Below are 21,075 nucleotides of genomic sequence, written 5' to 3'. Positions count from 1 at the left end.
TACCAGAACAAATATATTTATTGCAGCATTATTTACTATAGCTAAGGTATCAATTAAGTTTCTTAAACTTCAAAATGCCAATCCATTCTTTTGTTTGTTTGTTTGTTTTCCATTGTGAAAATGCCATACAGAGGGGTTACAATTGCATGAGCAAGATAATGAATACATTTCTTATCAAGCATTGTTGTCTCTTCCTTTGTTTCCGCTTCCCATCCTTTCTCATCTCCCCCCTCTCCCTGTCCTCCCACCCCAACCAAATTTGTAAAGTTAATTTTTTGACATAACAATTTGTACATCTCATTGCAATGGGTGCACCTAGATCCCTATTTAAAGGTTTGTTTTTTTTTTCCCTTCCCAGCCACAAATTATACCAACATCAAATACAGTGAAAGCAGGGGTTATGCCATGGGGGAGGGACATACAAAGCAACAAAGAAATCATCTTATAAAAATGTTCGAAACAATTGCATGAAAGTTCCAGTCCATTCTTTGTGTCCATAGAAAATATTTTCACAATCCAAATAACAGCAATATCTTCCTGTAAAAATTCTGTGGAATTCTTCCAAGTGAATTTTCTGATTTTGATGTTAAAGTATATTCAAGAGTTTGTTTTTGTATACATGTACAATGATTTCTGCAGAGTTTGTGATTTTTTTAAATCAGAAATAATTTGAATTTATCTGTTGAAATGAGTAGTACAAAAACTAAAGATATTTCTTGTGCTTGTCTGAAAAAAGGATATTTTTAAATATTCTATATTCTGTGTTTGCATAATATCCATAATCTATTTCATTCTCTCCTAGATATAATTTGAATTCTACATTGTTTTGTAATACATAGGTTCATTAATAAATGTGTCCTGTAAGATTGCATTCCATATATAAAGTTAAAGATTCCTTTTTTTTTCTAGGTCCTTATACTAGTATATTTCTTTGGGATAAAATGACAATTTAACTAATTTCAAAAGTTTTGTAAAGGTTATGCTATGTAAAGGCATTTCTGAGGTGAAGATTTAATACACTGATATGAAACTAACCTTTAATTTTAAGACTTACATGTATTGTTACTCTTGTAATAATGTAATCAACTTTTTAACAACTGCTTTTCATTTTTTGCATCTGAAGAATGAAAAATATGGAATACTATACAAATTTTCATTTCATCCTTGTGCAAGTGCCATGTTAATCTCTGTATTGTTTTAATTTGTGTAGACGTGCTGCTGAAGCATGTAGTATCCTCTAAATTTAAGTAGTTAATGATGCAATCTTCATATAGGCTTATATCTTTGGGTGCCTATTTGTAACAAGGAAACCTTATTGTTCCTAACAATACTATTGATCGTTTTTTCCTAAAATTGTGTATATAGTGGAAAAATTATATTGTTTCGTCGATTGCTCACATTTGCAATTTTTTTGTCACTGACTATTTTGAGTCTTTTTCATTTTAGATTTGATCGTACTTTGAAGCATTTATAGCTAGGTCCAAAAGTGATGGCTTCTTCAAGTACTTATTTGTCCAACTGAGTTAGCTTTGTGGAGCTAATGGATCCAAAGTAAACCTTGCTTAAGAGCTACTTCTAAAATTCTCCAGCTTAAAATTTCCCAAATGAGGTCTTACTGGCACAAATGTCTACCTGACCCTTTACCCTTCTTCCATGTAGGAACAGACCAACCAGAATATCTTACCCTGAAATCATACTTTGTCTTACTGGAAGAAAACTAATCTTAGTTACAAGGGATCATAGAGAGATGAACAGTTCAGACAGAACTGTTCTGACCAGAAGGTATTTTATCAAAATATAATTGTTTATGATACCTACCAATTCAAAAGTAGCTAAAGCCAAGAAGGTGAAAAATTGTTCATATGCATGATTACCTAATGTCATGGTCTGTCTACCTTCCAACCAGGAAGGAACTTACACTACTGTCTTTCTATCAACAAATATTTCCATAGCTCCAGGAGAAGTCCATGTGTTTCTCCTCGATATTAGGCCTTAAATTAGTAATGCTTTAATCACAGTGTTTCCTCTTGTCTCCAGACTGTAAATCCACAAATGGTAAAACTTTAGGTCTAGCTCTACGAAATACTGTGGTAGAGATAATGCAATATTACTTTAAAGCAAAGTTGTCTTTAATACCCTAACCACCACAGAACAATGTAAAACATGTGCTGTTTTTTTATTATATTATACATAGATATATATTTTATTTTATATTTGCTGATTTTATATTTCACACAGTGAAACTTACTAGAATTAATTGATAATTTGATAAATAAATTGATAATTATTTATTCCAATGAATAGAATTGGAATATAAATAATTAGGTTTAGGGCTGGGAAGGTGGCTCAGTGGTAGAGCGCTTGCTTGCATAACTGAGGCCCTGGATTCGATTCCTCATCACCACATAAGCAAAAAGAAAAAAGCCAGAAGTGGCGCTGTGGCTCAAGTGGTTTGACTGCTAGCCTTGAGCTGAAGAGCTGAGGGACAGCACCCAGGCCCAGAGTTCAGGCCCCACGACCGGAACACCACCCCAAAAAAATAAATAAAATAAAAAAATAAATAATTAGGTTTAGAATATATATCGGAATATAAAAAGTATCAATGTAATGTCTTGAGTATAAACTTGTGATACCTTCTAAGTGTTCTTGGTCTTCTGAATTCACATGGTAAAAAAATGTTGTTTTCCTCTAATCTATAAGGGATTTTAGTCTGCTGCCCTGTTCATGGTTTTAACTCGCTGGTCCCAAAATGTTTTTCTCCATATTTCTGAAGCATTCCTACTGATTATACCCAAATTTTGCTGATATGATCTCTAAAAGATATTATTCTTCTGCAGGACCTAGGATCCCAGGTCCCAGTTACCTGCATCATCAGATAACAGGTGCAAGACTTCTCACCTAGGCCCATACAACATGCCAACAGAATGTAATTGAAGACCGATCTTAATTTCTCATTTCCTATAATATTTTAGGGCCTCAATTCTTTGAGAAGAAGGAATTAGCAGTAAGCAATTGTGAAATGCAAGGGAACTTAAAATGAAGGATGAGATCATAAAATCTGGGAGAAAGTACTGTAATTCAAAATTTCAATTTACAGATGACTAGACCATATCAGTGAACAACATCACAAAGTGTCACAAAATTATTTTTAATACCCCTCCCCTAATGATTAATGAAAGATTTCAGTCCAGCATTAGTGGGCCCAGAAAATATTACCTGGAAAAATAGATCTGTATTTGGTCTAACCAGGCCCGGAAAACTTGACTTAGAGGTCAAATGTAATCCAGAAAAACATTAATTGTGAAGATCCTTAGTGCTTCAAAACTTTGGTACTCCAGTAAAACTTGGTTCTGTGGTATAAAATGTTGTCATTCTCAAAACATTTAATCTCCTGAAAGTGTATTTTTTTTCAAATAAACTTTTAAATATCACAATCGCCAAAATAACATTTGACAAATAGATGATACTCAGTAACATTATAAGTTTTTCAAGTGTAGGGAGCAAGTTACAATAGAGTTGATTTATTTACCCAACACTAAAGCCATTGTTTCAACCACTCATTAAAGTGTAGAAATAATACCACCCACCATTTGTGTTGTTCAGTAGGTGCCTTCCAGAAATATGTTAAATAGATCAACCTCCCAAATTTCAAACGCAAACATTAGCTAATAAAGTAAATTTCATCACTTAATAAGGTACATTTTAAAAAGCCACAAATAGTTGCCTTATCATATGTTGTTTTATGCTTTCCCAATAAGTCTAACATAGTAAGTCTTGAATATGGATACTCATCAGAGATGTGACAAACATAAAATCTGTCTTCTATTTCTATCATATTCCTCTATAGTAGTAAATTTTAATTTTCTTCTTTTTCCAAAACTTATATGTAGTAGAAAATATTATCCCATAGAAAGTAAAATAATCACACACCATTGTACATAGACATTTATAAAAATTGATAGTTAGGAATACATTCTAAGCCGTTTTTAAACTTTCTTGTTGACTAAAGATTAATCTTTCAAATGAATGAGAATAAAATCAAGTCTAGGGGCTTCACATCTCCAGTCTTGCACATTATTATTGCAGATGAACAAATTATGGAAATGTAAGTTGACATAAGTTCAAGTATATACAGGAGTGAATCTCCAAAGAATGAAAATAAACCTTTCAAAGTATTAACAGACAGTTTAACAGAACGATTATCAGGAAGTTGAAAGCAGAGAGGAATAATAGTAAAGACATAGAATGTACATAGAATGTACACATGTGATAAAGGAAGTGGTAAATCTGAAATAAATCTTGGAGAAGGGTTTGATTGACAATGATAGAAGGAGTGAATCTGATGCAAGGGCATTGGACAATTAAATGGACATATTTAATTGTAACACACTTGCACAACCTTTTGAAATTCAGTTAAAGAACACACAAAAATCACAACCAAACAGCAATCTTTAGAGAGTATGAGCATGACCTCTCAAAAATTTAAGCTGTTAATGGAAGGCAGTTTTGGGAAAAGCAAACAAAGATATTCAAAGAGGGAAGTTTACGGTAGGTGAGAATTTTGAACAGATTTAAATAGATTGTCTAAAGTTATAAATCACCTACATCTGCTGCAAATACTATCTTTCTTCTGCGAGTTCTCTTTGTCTGAAGTGGACACTCCAGTACTGAGACATACTTGATAGCTTGTGAAGATAGAATGAAATAAACAAGATCAAGGACCCGTTACTACACTGGAGAGAAAACAATTCTCTATGTTTTCTTTCATCTCTCTTCACTACTCTCTCTTCATACTTTTAAGTCAATGATTTTGAATTATATATTTCCTTCTTTGTTCTGACAAAGTAATTGGTCAAAGTAATTCACTAAATATTATTTTCAATTTTTTTCTTTTCTTTTCTTTTCTTTTTTGTCGGTGGTGGGACTTAAACTCTGGGCCTGAACGCTGTCCCTGAGCTCTTCAGCTCAAGGCAAGCACTCTACCACTTGAGCCACAGCACTACTTCTGACTTTTTTCTTTTTGCTTATGTGGTGCTGAGGAATCGAACCCAAGGCCTCATGAATGCAAGGCAAGCGCTCTATCACTGAGCCACCTTCCAGGACCCATTTATTTGTTTGTTTTTGTTGGTCATGGGGCCTGAAGTCTGGGCCTAGGCACTGTCCCTCAGCTATTCAGTTCAAGAATAGCAATCCACCACTGGAGCCACAGTGCCACTTTTGCCTTTATTTTTCTGCTTATGTGGTGCTGAGGAATTGAACCCAGGCCCTCATGCATGCAAGGTAAGCACTAAACTATTGAGCAACCTTCCTAAACCTACTATATTATTTATTGTGTATTTATTTTACATCTTTTTTGGGGGGAGGTCCGGTTGTGGAGCCTAAGCTCTGGGCCTGGGTGCTATCCCTAAGATCTTCAGCTCAAGGCTAGCACTCTACCACTTGAACCACATCGCCACTTCCAGCTTTTTTCTTTTTGCTTATGTGGTGCTGAGGAATCGAACCCAGGGCTTCAGGCATGCAAGGCAAGCGCTCTACCACTGAGCCACCTTCCCAGCCCCCATTTTTTTTCTATCATGCTGCTTACTTATTCAAGCGAGTCCAATAAACTTCCCCCTTGCACTTGTTGCCATGAAAACCTAACATTTATGTTAATCAGGACAAACTCTAATGTAAAACTTTGTCTCCATAAAACCAGTCCAAGAAGCTGTGATCACAAATATTTGGCTATTCTTTTTTCTTTTACCTTGAAAATCTTCTGTGTCTAAAGTGCCAACAAAAATAAGTACTCCAACACTTTTTGGTTAAATCACTTCTAACTCAAAGTTATATTTTGCTAACAAGATGCTTAGGAGAAACTGAAGAATACTCCATTTTATCTTCTCTCTTTAGACTCTCCTTAGATATCATATCAGGAACAGCGAAGTCATTTTTGCAAAATTATTTCAATAGATTATTTTTCTCTTAGTCTTGCATTTGCTCAACAAGATGAATGGGGGAGAAGAGAGTTAAATCACCCATGCCTTGGATGACAGTGTCTGTTACAAAGACAATGCTTGCATGTTCTACTTCTATGTCCTCTTAACTCTTGCCTGATATCCAATTAATCACAGCTTCTTGGCTTCAAGTCTAGTGAAGCTGAAGCGCTATAAGGCCTTCCCCACTGCTAAACCTTCATGGTTTCTCCTTTAAAACTCTTTTAAGTTGCATCATTTGGATGTGGAATTTATTTTGATATTCCATTCAATCAGTTCTGCATTGTAGTGAGCCAAATTGGCTCTATAAAATCACTTTAGGTAGCACAAATATTAAGAAAATCTATATCAAAAAGTTTTGATCTCCCTCCACTGATGAAGCCAATACACTTAGCTAGGGCTTCTAAGAACACTGTTTTCTAAGCTTTTCCATTTGCTCAATTATTTTGTGACCCCCAAACTTTTAGGCTTTTGTACTAAGAGACGTTTTCACTATCTCATGATAATAAGGGTATTATTTTTTGTGAGCCACTTTGAAATGTTAAATCACTGGTGTGAAGTATCTAATCAGATTTTTTTCTGTGTTTCAGTGCTTCACATGCAAAGACCTCATGGAAAGTATTATAAACAGAAATGTGTAAGCCCAATGCCTTCTTTCATTGTGGAGGGCACTTTGTCCCTAAATATTTTGACCCAAATTATCTTTTTCAAAGAATTACTGTTTGTTAAGTAAAGGCCAATTCACAAATTTTGATGTCTTCTTTTTTTAAGAACCTTGAATTTAAAATCCACTACAACCTTGTTTCACACAGTGAGAGTATATTTCCCGGGTAAGGACAATTCTCACGGAAACTTACAGGATTTATAGGAAGGTTTCTTAGGTTTGTTTGTTTAGTGTGAAAATGAGCCATCTTCACCCACATTGCTTCCTCTCCACTAAGTCTCCATGGATTTCTTTGCATGAAAGCCTATTTTCCCAGGCAATTTTAAATTTTCTTCATAAGCTAAATTGTTAAAAATTAAAATTTACCTGTCACAATTTTAAAACTCTTTTGAAATTCCTTTATCAGAACCACGAATTCACCAATCCTAATTCCACTTTGACCATCAAAAAGTTACCATGTTGTTTTTACAATATAGTGTCCATGCAACTAATATTTTCCAGTGGCTTTGTTATGCATACATATGACCATATAAGATGATACTGAGCAAAATTAACTCTAAGATATGGAATCAGAGATTTTTATTTGCGGTTGTTGTTTTTAATGTATTAAGTGATTTCTATATTCTTTGGGTTTTCCCCTATGGTTTATCCCTTGCTGTATTTGACTTTGTATCCTGTGCATTATGTATACATTTATCTTAATTAGGGAAGGGAAGAGGAACAAGAAAATGGCGACACAAAGGACAAAGTGCAAACCAATGCATTAGTAATACTCACAAGACAATATGTTGGAAATATACATTACAACTTGTGAGGGGTATTGAGGTGAATAAAAATTGTTAGAAAAATGAGGGAGGGGATAACAAATTTGAAAAGTTATTTATTCACTACCTTACAGTTACTGTAACCCCACTGTACATCACTTTGACAATAAAATTAAATTTAAAAAGTAAGCTGCATAAAATAAAATTTCACTGTATTGGTATAGTAAGTATTATTATTTATATAGTAACTTTTAAAAATCATTACTCTTTGGCATCTAATGTAATTAATTACTCCTTCTTTATCAGAGGGTCATCAACTCGAATGTTATCCAGCTAGAAAATATTGTCACAATATACTTGCCAATATTTTGAAAAAAGAATAAATTTAGTACTTTTACACACATAAAACCGAAAAAAGTTTAATTCTATGGAAACCCATAACTTTTAAAAGTAAATAAGTTGTTAAGAGAACAGAATATATGTGTTCTTCAAAATTCCTATGACTAATAACTACTCATTTTCAAATTCTGACCGTTCCATACCTGAGAAATTCAAAACAATACCTGTTTGCATGTTATGTAATTCTTCAATAGATGCAGTTTCCAATGAGGTGTTACAGATTGAGAAGTCAAAAGAAAAATAACCACAATTGGTAGAGCATAAAACTATGAAGCATGTGTGATAATTATTCAAGAGTAAGCAATCCCAATATTTATGCCATAAAGTCATCCTAGCCCAACAAATTCCAACTTGTAAGGTACACCTGAAAATTCCCTTATTTCACATCATGAATAACTTTTCTTTATTGTAAAAAATACTACACCTCTGCTAATGTGATGTCCTCATTGTTTTGGAAAGAACCCCAATAAACTGGGCTGCATCATTTTTACCCCAATGGTATTCTTGAGATCAGAACACTTGAAAATATTATTTATATATTTTTTAACTATTATAGATATTCAGGATGCTAAGATCGGAAGATTACGGTTCAAAGCCCACCAGGGCAGGAATGTTCCTGACATTCTTATCTCCAGTAAACTTCTCAGAAAAAGACACAAGTGGCACTGAGGTTTAAGTGGTAGGGCACGAATCTTGAGCTCAGAGACAATGTCCAGGACCAGAGTTCAAGCCCTAGAACAAACCAGTAAAACAAATACAGAAATAAAAACGAACCCCAAACCTAGCATTTTTATCATTGTATACAGAGGCACGTAATTAAGGAAATTTCTTCCTGTGTTACATATAGATAGAAGAAACAAATTATCACACAATTATTCTCTTCATACCATGTTATACCACACCCTCAAAAAATTGTTCTTTTTCTAAATTTATAAATAATATAATCCGTTTGTTGGCAACTCTGTCTACATTATTCACATTATCATTTGATACATGAACAGTTGGAATTATCTGTTAACTAAGTTCTAACTTTCTTGAAAGAATATTCTAGGCAAATAGAATGTTAGAATAATTTGTGAATTTGTCAATTAAACCCTCTACTTAAAAAGAATTTTGTAGTATCATATAGAATATGGAATTACAAACAAAAACAAAATACTTATTTTGAAAATAAATTTTAATTTAGCAAAGTCCACAAAGTCCTATATTTGACAAAGTTTTCTATTTCTCCAGGCTTAAGTTTTGTAAACCTTTATAATTTCTTTGGAAACCAGCAGAAGGATGCTTACTTACTTTTTCAAATTTTGGATGGGAATCATGAGCTACTTTGCATCTAGGAATGTTCTGTAATGAAGACAGCATTTAAAACACAATTGAGGATTATATATGAGTTGCATTTCAATAGCAAACTTGACTTCTCAATACATAATGACAAAATTAGCCCAAACTTACAACTGTGTATTCCTCTCTTGTTATTTGGTTTGTATTATTGAGACAAAATTTTACTACCTGGTCCAGGGAAGGTATCACTATGTAATTCCACTCAATAATATCCTGTCTTATTCTGAGTGCAACAATTCCAGGCCTGTATCACATTGCCCTGCCATAGTTTGTTGGTTTATTAAAATCTAGAAATTAAGCAATTCTCAACTTCTATGAAGATCTTATCCATACAATGACTGCCAAGACTATTTATGTACTATTTTCAAAGATGTTCTAACATTTGACACAAGATATGAACATATGCTGTGGACTCTGATTCATTCCTCCATGGATCTGATCCCTTTAATAATGATATACTTGACTTTCTTACTACCTCTGGTCCCTAACTAAGCAATAATCTTAAACTTTTTTGAAGATAGTTCACTTGAGGACTTTCTAATACTTTCTAATAATAAAATTTATCACCTGATTCTAGTCTTACTCAGGACATATTTTCTATTGTTTCTAACTTTCTTATATATTCTGACAGTTTTTATTTGTATATTTGTGTGTGCACAAATAAGTGCCTCTGTGTGTATGTGTATATTTGTATGTATGTATGCAAAAGCCTCAAGGTCTTATCCAGCAATCTTTATCATTACTGTTATTCCATCACTTGAACCATTCTTCCAATGCAACTTTATCTGGTTAATTATTGATAGTGTCTCAAAGACTGTTCTGCCCATGATGGATGCAAACTGAACTACCCAGACCCCTTTAAATACTTAGGTTTATTTTTCTATAAGTATCTACTTTTAAACTACAAACATTTAAGTTTAAGTGGTATCCCAGATTTTTAACTCAAGAATTCACATACACATTACATACACATTACATATCCTGAGTGTATACTGTTAGAAATGTGATCTTAAGCTGGGTGGCGGTGAGATCTGAGGATTGAGATTCAAAGCCAGCCCCAGTAGGAAAGTCCTCGAGACTCTTTTCTCCAATTAACTACCAGAAAACTGGAAGGGGCACTGTCGCTCAAGTGGTAGAGCACTAGCCTGGAGCTGAAAAGCAGAGGGACAGCGCCCAGGGTTCACGTGCCACAACCAACAAAAACAAAAAATATATAAGAAAAGGTTATGGCTAGTGTAATCCCTGCTCTCTCAAGATGGACTTTTTTTTTCCAGTTAAGTCCATTCTCCTACATCTGACTTGAATGGAACCAGAATCATTCTTCCATTCTACTTTTTACAAATTTTCATGTTCAGCAAGGGTGATTTAGAAAGGAAGTGGCCTCATATTCATGTTCAACTTGGGAGTAATGCTTTCTCTATGACACTTCTATAAATCTACATAATGGACTTGGCTTTATTGTTTCAATGTTGTCTTTTTTGTAAAGTCTTCTATATTGTATTGAACACTAAAACACAGAAATCCTTTCTCCTATTATTGCTAATTTTTCTCTTACTGTTAACTCATGTACACTTGGGAAATAATGCACAACATATACACTCACAAAAAATGATCTGAGAACTTTTTTCCCATTTAAAATTCACCTTAATTTATGGAGCACTTATGAAGTTTGAACTCAATGTACTCTTGGATAATGTATTTATAAGGAATTTAAAATTTATATTTTCTCTTTACTAAGTTGTCTCTGGAACACTTGCTACCACATGTCCAAAGGTTTCCTTGTGCTATTTCAATGAAGACAGAAAACATTCATTATACCTCAAGCACCATCATTGATTGTTACTGGAAGTAACTATTACTGGATGTGGAAACTGATCACAGGAATGGAATTGAACATAGAGGAATGACAAAGTTCAACTTAACTTGTGCTTTCCTTTTTACTGTACACAAAAGAATCCAAGGCCTGAAGGAAACTCTGTCCCTGACTTTTTTGAGTGTGTTCCTTACTCATATAAAACTTGTCTGTAAACTTCTGGTTGAGAGTATTACAAAAGGAAATAATGTGCCATTTGAGGGCAAGCATAGAACAAAAGGAAATAACGTTGTTTTAAAAGTGTTCTACTGCAAATAAACAAAGACATGGGGGTTTTAAAGTGTTTTATGGATGGATATTTCATGCCTGAGATGATTCTTCTGTTGCAGGAGTGAGTTATCCATTCCTTTACTCTGGTCCTGATTACTCCATAGCAATAAGGATTACAAAAAAGCTAGGTCCATTGAGTATAATGAGCAATAGCAGGCTCTTCTAAGACCAGTACTCCTTTAAGGAGGGTCCTAAAGAAAGACCTGGGGTTTTTTGTTTGCTTGTTTGTTTAGTTGTGCTGGTTCTGAGGCTTGAACCCAGATGCTGGACCGTGTCCCTGAACAATTGTCTTCCTGCTCCCCTGCCCCCAAAGCTAGTACTCTACTGCTTGAGCCAAAACCCCACTTCTGGCCTTTCTTGTGTTTAAGATAAGAGTTTGACAGACACTCCTGCCTGGGTTGGCTTTGAACTGAGATAGTAAAAAGCCAAGTGACATCAACTGTATCAAGACTTCTGTTTTGAACCAAGAAATAGTAGGTGAAATTTATTCTAAAGCTAATATTTGACAATTTTTAAAAGAAGAGAATATGTCCAGCTAAGAAGCCATAATTTAAATAGCTCAGGAAAAGTAGGTGTACTGAATCATTTTGGAATTTTTTTCTGATTTGAAGATTACTGTTGACCTTGTTGTTCCTTTTGGGGCAACTTAAAGTCATATTTGCACTTTTTTGTCGGTCATGGGGCTTGAACTCTGATCCTGGGCACTGTCCCTCATCTATTCAGCTCAAGTTCAGAGCTCTACCACTTTAGTACAGCACAACTTCTGGGTTTCCAGTGGCTAATTGAAAATGAGTCTCACAGACTTTCCTGACCAGGATGGCTTTGAACCATAATCCTCTGGTCTCAACCTCCTGAGTAGCTAGGATTACAGACGTGACCCACCACCACTCAGCTCATATTTCCATTTAGTGCACTTACTGATACTATGTAGACAAAGAATGGTAATTTGAATCAAATGATGACCTTGCAGCTTTTCAGAAAAATTGAGGTAGCGATAAATAACTCCTCCTTTTCCATGTTGTTACATTAATAACTCCTGAGCTATGGGACCTTTACATTAGTATCTTCTTCCATCTGTGTAGGTATATGTAGTATCAGGAAGTGTTCATAGAGAAATAGAGAAAGACAGAATTTTAGAAAGCAACAGAGATCAGGTATGAAAAAACTGCGTAGAAGGAGATACATTTATCACACAGAGATTAAGAACTAGCACAAGATTTAGAATGCTAAAGGCAATAAGGAATAATCCTAGTTGATAAGTAGTTCTTCAATAACCAAAAATGGTTCCCTAGAATGGTTTCTGGTATACCTTAGTTACTATCATTTGTTCCTTCCATCTGGAGTTATTCCTTCTCTTGTCACAACTATTAATTAGCCTCTTCCTTTTTGGTGCCATGACTGACCAAAAAGGTTTCCAAATGTCACTTAGACTACCCTTCTCATTGTTATTAGCAGTGACCACTCAAAAGTCTGGAATCTTTGAATTTTCAGAATTAAACTTCATTTGACATATAAGCACATTCCTGGCATTAATTTCTGTGACCTATTGAACAAAACTTTTTGTCAACACAGTATACTAATGTAGGTAAAGTACATGAATGAGGTACTATTATCAGGTATCAGTATGGAAAGAGCAATTATATATTCCAAGTGTGGCTTATTTTGCATTTACTAACTAAGTGTTTGGTTTTTTGCCAGTCTTGTAGTTCTGAGGCTTAAACTCAAAGCTGGGTAATTATTCCTGTGCTTCTTTTATTTTTCTCAAGGTTAGCACTCTACCACTTGAGGCATAGCACCACTTCCAGTGTTTCTTTTTCTGTTTATGTGGTACTGAGGAATTGAACCCAGGTTTTCATGCAATCACTGTACCATGAAGCCACATGCCTAGAGCCCTAAATGACTTTATTAAGATGGTATTACAGGGCTGGGAAGGTGGCTCAGTGGTAGAGCACTTGCCTTGCATGCGTGAGGCCGTGGGTTCGATTCTTCAGCACCACATAAGCAAAAAGAAAAAAGCCAGAAGTGGCGCTGTGGCTCAAGTGGTAGAGCACTAGCCTTGAGCTGAAGAGCTGAGGGACAGTGCCCAGGCCCAGAGTTCAGGCCCCACGACCGGAACCCCCCCCCACCCCCTGCAAAAAAGGATGGTATTACATTTTCATTCCATAATTATGTATCATATTTTTGGCCTGGTGCTAGAAAAGGACATAGAAAATAATACTAACTAAATAATAATGGTCACTGTCTAGCCAGGGCACAGGGAGGCTTACCTCATGGAGCTGGTTCAACAGGCTGACCCCCAGCCTACCTCCAGAATGAGATGGCCACCTTGGGTTCCAGCCACATGGGGACTCTGGGCCACCTCTTCCAGCACCCATTCAACCAGTTCCTGTGTGTGAGAGAGAGAAAGTCAGAATTACATTTAAGCCGGTGCTGGTGGCTCAGGACTATAATCCTAACTAAACAGGAGGCTGAGATATGACAAACATGGTTCATAGCCAACCGGGGCAGGAACATCCATGAGACCCTTAGCTCCAAAGAACCACCAGAAAACAGGAAGTGGCACTGTGGCTCAAGTGGTAGAGCTCTAGCCTTGAGCTGAGGAGCTTGGGAGTAGCACCCAGGCGCAGAGTTCAAGTCCCACGACTGACAAGAAGTGGACTGAATAGGTCATGAGTTGGTCACCTGGCTTCTCCAGGCCTCGTCTTCCTTAGCTGCAAAACTGAACACAGTGAAGGATCCCCTCCCTCATGGGAATAGGGTAAGGATGAAAGATAGCCATGTTCTGTTTCATAATCCCATAACTGTCTCATGACTAATAACAGGCCCCATCTGAGCCTTTTCTGGGTTATCTTCCTGTTATATGTTCAAAGAATTGGCGAGAACCATATCTGACAGCCTCTCCCTCTGTGCCTGGACCTGCTCAAGAGATCCCTCTGTATTAATCCCTTGATTTCTCACAACTGTCCCGTGAGGAGACTGGGTCCAATGGTGGAGGCCCAACCCAAAGCTTTACCTGTGGTCAAGGATCGGTTGCTGTAGACTGAGAGTTTGGGACAATCATGTAAGCATCAGCTTAGACTGAGCATGGCACTATATGTCTACCATCCCAACTACAGACAACCACTCCTGGTGGTGCATGCCTCTAATAGATAGGAAGACCGTGATCCAGCCCAGCCTGATCACAAATTGAATCTCTATCTCAGAAATGCCCAAAACAGAAAGGCATGGTAGAAAACCTGACTGACAAGCCTAAGGTCTTGAGTTCAAACCCTAATATACCAAAAAGAATCAGAGGTCTGGTGCCAGAGGCTCATGCCTACAATCCTAAGTACTCAGGTGGCTGAGATCTGAAGATCACAGCACAGGATTTAAAATAGGATTGGCCTTGCAAAGGTCATGATGAGAAAACCTGGAGTCTGACCTATGCTGTTGCACTCCATACTAGCAGGGCTCACATCCTTGCTAAGTGCTGACCACACTCTCTGTCCCCCTAGGAAGCCACCCCTGTGGGCCACACTCCCAGGTCCTCCCAAGCTCCCACTGACACTGACCAGGCCCAAGAGAGTACACAGCTCCAGGACACAGAGATCCCTTGTTCTTATAATTTAACAATGGTGGGTCGACTTCAAGCCTCTCACTATTCCAGGCCCCCAGACCTCAGCTGTGAAGCCCATTCACCCCCCCCCCCCAAAGATAGCAGGCAGAAGTTACCAAAAGACCCAGCTTCCTTGTTTCAACCCACTTCTACACACACAGACACACACAGACACACACACACACAGACACACACACACACACACACACACACACACACACACATTCAGACCAGTGACAGAAGACTCATCCATGCAGCACCTGCAATTTTCCAAATGATCACTCATCTGAGCACAGTCAGGCTGTACAAGGAGGAAGATGATCTCTCTCTCTCTCTCTCTCTTTTCCCTCTCCCCTCTCTCCTCTCTCTCTAGCTCTCTCATGCACACCCACTCTCTAGCTCTCTCATGCACGCGCGCACGCATGCACACACACACACACACACACACACATATACACACACAGACAGACTCAGAGCAGTGCTTCTCCAGAGTTTGTTGGTTCTTCATTTAGTACATTGTGCAAGCTGGAGCACCGGGTTCCCTTGGAAGAATCAGGGGCTTCCACTCAAGAACACCGTTCTAATGACTCAGCACCACCCTGCCTTTCCCTTTCTCCAGGGCCAGAACCTTGACACCCCATTCACAAAACCCTAGGCCAGGAAGCTGGGTAAAGGTGTCCTGAGACAGGTTGCTCCTCAGAGCCAGGAGACAAAACAAGCACAGAGTCATGGTGTACCCAAATGAGTGTCTTACCTGAGGTGGGGGCAGTGTTGGGGAAATGGATGGGGTCCTAAAGTCTACATATATGGACTTACTCCCTACTTCCAGCATATATGCTTCTGGGCCACTTGGCGGATTCTTGGGAAGGACAAGGAGACCAGATGGACTGGGACCACCAGAAGAAGCTGGCAGAGCTGGGAAATGTGATCACCCTGTGAGAACTGTTGACAACTGAGGAAAGGAGCAGGCTGGGTGTATGTGTGTGGGTGGGGGTGGTGTTCCTCCCAGATAATCATCTTCTATCTGACCCCCAGCACCCTCACCTCCCAACTGGGCTTTAATTGTATCCTCTTCAGGTGAAAGCATGACTGAGCACAGAGTACAAGGGCTCACACAGCAAGGAAGACCTATCTTCTGCACCTAACACCCCCCACCAGCAGCAAAAAGGAAAAGACCGTAGAAAGCAGATATGGAGGTGCTGTTCCCCACCTCTGACTAAAGCCACCATGTTCCCACCAGGGAGAGGAAGGGTGAAGATGAGTGGCTATGTTGCTCCCAATGGTCCAGGCCAGGGGCTCTGTGGTGTCCCCTCCTTACCCATCTCTGCATCTCCCCATTTCCTGGGACATTGACTGCTACGGATGGGTTTGGGATCCCCTGGTCGACACCCCCCCCCCCCACCCCTGGGACACATTTGTGGCAGAGTCTGGGCTGGAGTATAAGGCACAGATGAGGTGGGTGTCTGGGTCGGGAGGGGAGGGGATAGATGGTGCAGGGGTCAAAGGGTACAAGCCTGGGAGGTGGACACTCATGTGCTGCTGGGAGAAGCTGTTGGCTGCGGCTCAAGGTGGGTCTAGCAGTGACGGCAGTGGCAAGGCAAACACTCAGGCCTGGAGCAGAGGACCCGGGACCTCACCAGGTCGTGACCACAAGCCGGCCTAGTGCTTGCCATCACCTGAGGACTCCGAGAGGCACCGTGGGTCCAAGCAGGCAGTGTCAGGTTTGAAACGTGGCACTGGGCAAAATGGGGAAGGGGGCTAGGGCATGGGCGGGGCATGGCAGAGCTGAGCCAGGCCTCTCCTCCTAAGCCTTGAGTCTCTTGCTCACCACTCAGCCACCTCTACCTTCCTCAACTGCGGGTAATGGTGTAAACCAACAGAGGGAATCCCGGTGCTACCTAGCAGCATGGAATGTAAGTGTGGCCACAATTCTTATATCCCATTGGTCAGAAAAAAACATGAAAGCATGGGGGTGTGGCCAGAATCCTGTGATGCAGGCAGCATGGGTGGAGTCAAGATGACAGTGGCTCCCACAGCCCTTTTCCCAGGGAACTCTGTCCAATTCAGTTAGAGACAAGAGGGTGACCTGCTTTAGCTGGATGGCTGCACAGATTGTTGTGTATGACTGTTTGTTGCCAGTCCTGGACCTTGAACTCAGGATCTGGGCACAGTCTGTGAACTTCTTTTGCTCAAGACTAGCCCTCCACCACTGGAACCACTCAGCTCTACTTCTGACATTGTTGGCACTGAATTTGGACAGGGGTCTCAAGGACTTTCCTGCCTAGGGTGACTTTGACCATGATCCTCCTATCAGAGCCTTGTAAGTATCCAGGAGGACTGCTGAGAGCCAATGGTGCCTGCCTAATCATTGGTCTTGCTGATGTTCTTGCACAGACTGGTGAGTTCCCTATCCTCGGGTTTAAGTGGCGGGAGCTGTAGTCCACAGTTCAAATCCTGGTCCTTCGACCTCCAAATATCAGGAGATCCTAAGAAACTCGTTCCTATCCATATGATTTCCAATGGAATGTGATGTATGTCATGATTGAATGAGCAGTTCTTGAATGATTCTAGGATAAAATTACACACAACTATAGGACACTGATCTATTTTAGTTAATAATTTATCATTTAAACAATCACATACATTAAATGGAGGCATAATGAAATACCTAAGAATTAGGCTTCACATAGTATAAAGGTGCAATTTTTTCTGCCAGGATTCAGATTGGAACTCATGGTCTGGGTAATTCTGTTTCACTGTGTGGAAAGGAGAAGCTCACCTCCTTGAAGTCAAGAAATTCAAGCCTGTTCCTTAGGCCTGAATTCAATCTCCAGCACTAGAAAACATGCTATTCATATACATTTGAAATATTTGATTTCTATTTATATACATATGTTGACTCCATATTGAATTCAGTGTAGTTACTTGTTTTATATTTTGTTTTATTCATGTATTGACTGTTTATTTTATTAACTATTATGACACATAGAATATTTATTACATTGATTACATAGGATATAAATCTGTTTATGTATTCCTCTTCATAACAGACAATCCGGACATTCACAGAAAAGGAAAACGTGTCACTATCAGCTTCTTACTCCACGATTCATTGTTTGGGAGTGCTGACATCTGAAACCATGGCCGACAAGGCAAAATTAATGAATGGGTGAGTGTCAGCATGCCATCCATGGCAAATTGAACTGACAGGCAGTTCCCACAACTTGAGATTGAGCCCCATGGGTTGAAAAAATAAGAACAGATTGACATGCAGATGGCAGTACACTAGTAAATATATATCTTTATAGAGTGCCAGAGATGTCTATATATTCAGTTATATAGACTACATTCTTACCAAGTCTTGTGTATTTTTTATGCCTCCATGTAACTAATGTTATTGTTTTCATCCTTAAAAAACTATTAACTAAATCAGTGTCCTGAAATTATTGCATTACTGTATGTAATAGTATTCTTTTAATGCTTCATAAATATTAAACAAAATCACTCACCCTCCTGAAATCATGCTGTCTAATTATATAGGAGCATCATTCACGATCAACTCATTTAACCATGACATTGATAACATTCCATTGTTAATTCTATGAGTAGGAACGAGTCTCTTAGTATCTCCTGACATTGGTAGGTGTCAGGATGAGGATTTGAAATCAGGGCCTATGTTTCCACGTGGTCTTATGGCTACTCTTATAGTCTGCAAGCCTTTAGCAATGCAAGGTGAAGTACCCTTTGCAACAGTGGCATTCAGACCCAGGAGGGTCACCTCACAAAGGAAGAAAACGTAAAAAGACCATCTTGTCACATTTTTTCTGTGCATTTCTTTCCCCACAAAACATAGGGATCTAGGATCCCAGGATAAGCTGTGGGTCCAGTTGCTTTACCTCAGCCTATGGTGATCAAAGCTGAGGCAGAGTTTCCATGACCTGAGTTCAAGCCCCGTTCTGGAAAAAAAATTAGCTCCCTGGCTTGCAATTCACACCAGTTATTCTGCCAGACTTTGGATTTGAACTCAGGGTCTGCGTGAATCTGCAGCACTGTAGATGAAGGGGAATTTCATCGTACTTGAAGATTCGAAAGTCAGGCCTGTTCACTAGACCTGAATTCAAGCCCCAGCTTTGGAAAACATACTATTTATATAGATTGTAAGATAGGATTTGTTATTACCTATAGATGTTCAGTCCATACATGTTTGGTGTGGTTGTTACCTGTATTTATTGTTTTATTCATTTATTTACTATTGATTTTACTATGATGACACCCATTCCGTTTATTACATTGATGACATCCTATCACACGGCATCAAGATTTGTAGACCTGTTCTCCATCATGCCTGACACCCAGGACTCTCAGAGAAAAGGAAAACAAGTTTCATACTCAGCTTCTTACTCCACGATTCCATTGTTGGTAGTTCAGGACCAATTGGCAAATAGGTCAAGGTAAACACACCAGTCTGTCAACAACTAAGGAGACAGGCCATTCCCAGGATATGACATTGATCCCCAGGGTGGGCCATGATAGTCATAAATTCATTATTTAAACATAGTATCTATATTGACATACATGTGTGGACAGCATCTTGCGTTTGGTGTACCTCTTCTCTTTATTTTCTGTCTTATCCATGGAAGTATTGTGTATTTTACTGAGGATGATGACAGATATAACAGTGCTTACATGGATGACAACCTATTGCCATGGCTATAGGTTTTCCTATGCATTCTCCATCCTAGCTGAGACCCAGGACTTTCATAAGACAGGAAAATAGGTCAATTGATTGGCTTCTCACATCAGGATTCATATTTTGGCAGTGTTGGGATTTGAACTCAGAGCCTATCAGGCCAAATTGGGGAAAGGGTCAAGGTGAGGACAAAGGTCTGTGAGCAGGATTACCCTCAATACCCTCCAAATATGGTGGCTGAATTCAAGCCTCGGGTCTGGAAAACATACTTTTTATATACATTTTAAAGACAGTATTTATACTTCCATACAGTTGTTCAGTCCATATCATGTTTGGTGTTGTAGGATTTATACTTCCACAGAGATGTTCAGTCCATACCATGTTTTGTTTGGTTATTTTATTTCTTGTTTTATTCATTTATTTACCATTTATTAAATTGACTCTGATGATACCTATACCATTTATTACATTGTTTATATCCTATCACATAGCATCTAGATTTTATAGATGTGTTCTCCATCATTCCTGACACCCAGGTCTCTCCTGAAAAGGAAAACATGTGTCACACTTGGCTTCTTACTTCAAGAATATATTTTGGCAGTGCTAGGATCCGAACTCAGGGCCTAGAAGGCCCAATTCATGAATGAGTGAGTATGAGCATGACAGCCTCTACCCAATGTAGCTGTCAGGTGTTTCCTAGGTGCTGAGATCGAGCCCCAGGTTTGGCCAAAACAGCGATACATGGATAGGCAGACGGTGATATACAAATAAATATATATTGTTAAAGAGTGCCAGAGCCATCTATCTATGATTGAATGAATCTACTACATTCCTACCAACTCTTAGGTATTTAATATACTGTCATTGAAGTAATATTATTCTTTTCATGCTTAATAAACTATTAATTAAGATCAATCAGCATCCTAGGATTACTGCATCCAATTTTAGACTAGACCGATGCACGAACTACTCTTTCAGTCGGTATTTCTATGCATAGGAATGAGTCTCTGGTGATCTTGCGCCATTGGTAGGTGTCAGGACAAGGATTTGAGCTCTGGGCCTATGTTGACAGGTTGGGCTATGGCTTCCCTGATAGCCTGCCAGCCTTCAGCAATGGCCGGTCAGGTCCACTTTGCATCTGTAGAACCAGGATGGTAACCCTGCAAAGAACTTCAAGATAAGTAATCAAATGTTTTTTTTTTTCTTTCATGCAATTGTTTCTAACATATTTATAAGATGATTTCTTTATTGCTTTGTATGTCCCTCCCCCACAGTAAAACCCTTGCTTGCACTTTATTTGATGTTGGTATAATTTGTGGAGGGGAAGGGAAAAAACAAATTGTTTAAATAGGGATACAGGTGGACCCATTGCAACAATGAAATGTACAAGTCATTATGTAGAAATCAAACTTTACAACTTTGGTGGGGGGGAGGATTGGGTGGGGGGTGAGCAGGGGGATGGTAATGGAAGGGATGAGAAGAGGAAACAAAGGGGAGGCAACAATGC

At 38.5% G+C, this 21,075-nt stretch overlaps 1 pseudogene; it reads right to left on the bottom strand.

Annotated features, from left to right (window-relative positions):
• Window positions 1-1,127: 1,127 nt before the first annotated feature.
• Window positions 1,128-1,227, bottom strand: LOC122100630 (annotated as a pseudogene).
• Between the last annotated feature and the right edge of the window lie 19,848 nt (window positions 1,228-21,075).

This window comes from Dipodomys spectabilis, unplaced genomic scaffold (genome assembly GCF_019054845.1).
Source record: "Dipodomys spectabilis isolate Male_0828 unplaced genomic scaffold, ASM1905484v1 ptg000590l, whole genome shotgun sequence".
In the NCBI taxonomy this organism is placed as follows: Eukaryota; Metazoa; Chordata; class Mammalia; order Rodentia; family Heteromyidae; genus Dipodomys; species Dipodomys spectabilis.
The sequence above is the reverse complement of the archived record's forward strand: the minus strand, read 5'-3'. Positions and strand labels throughout refer to the sequence as shown.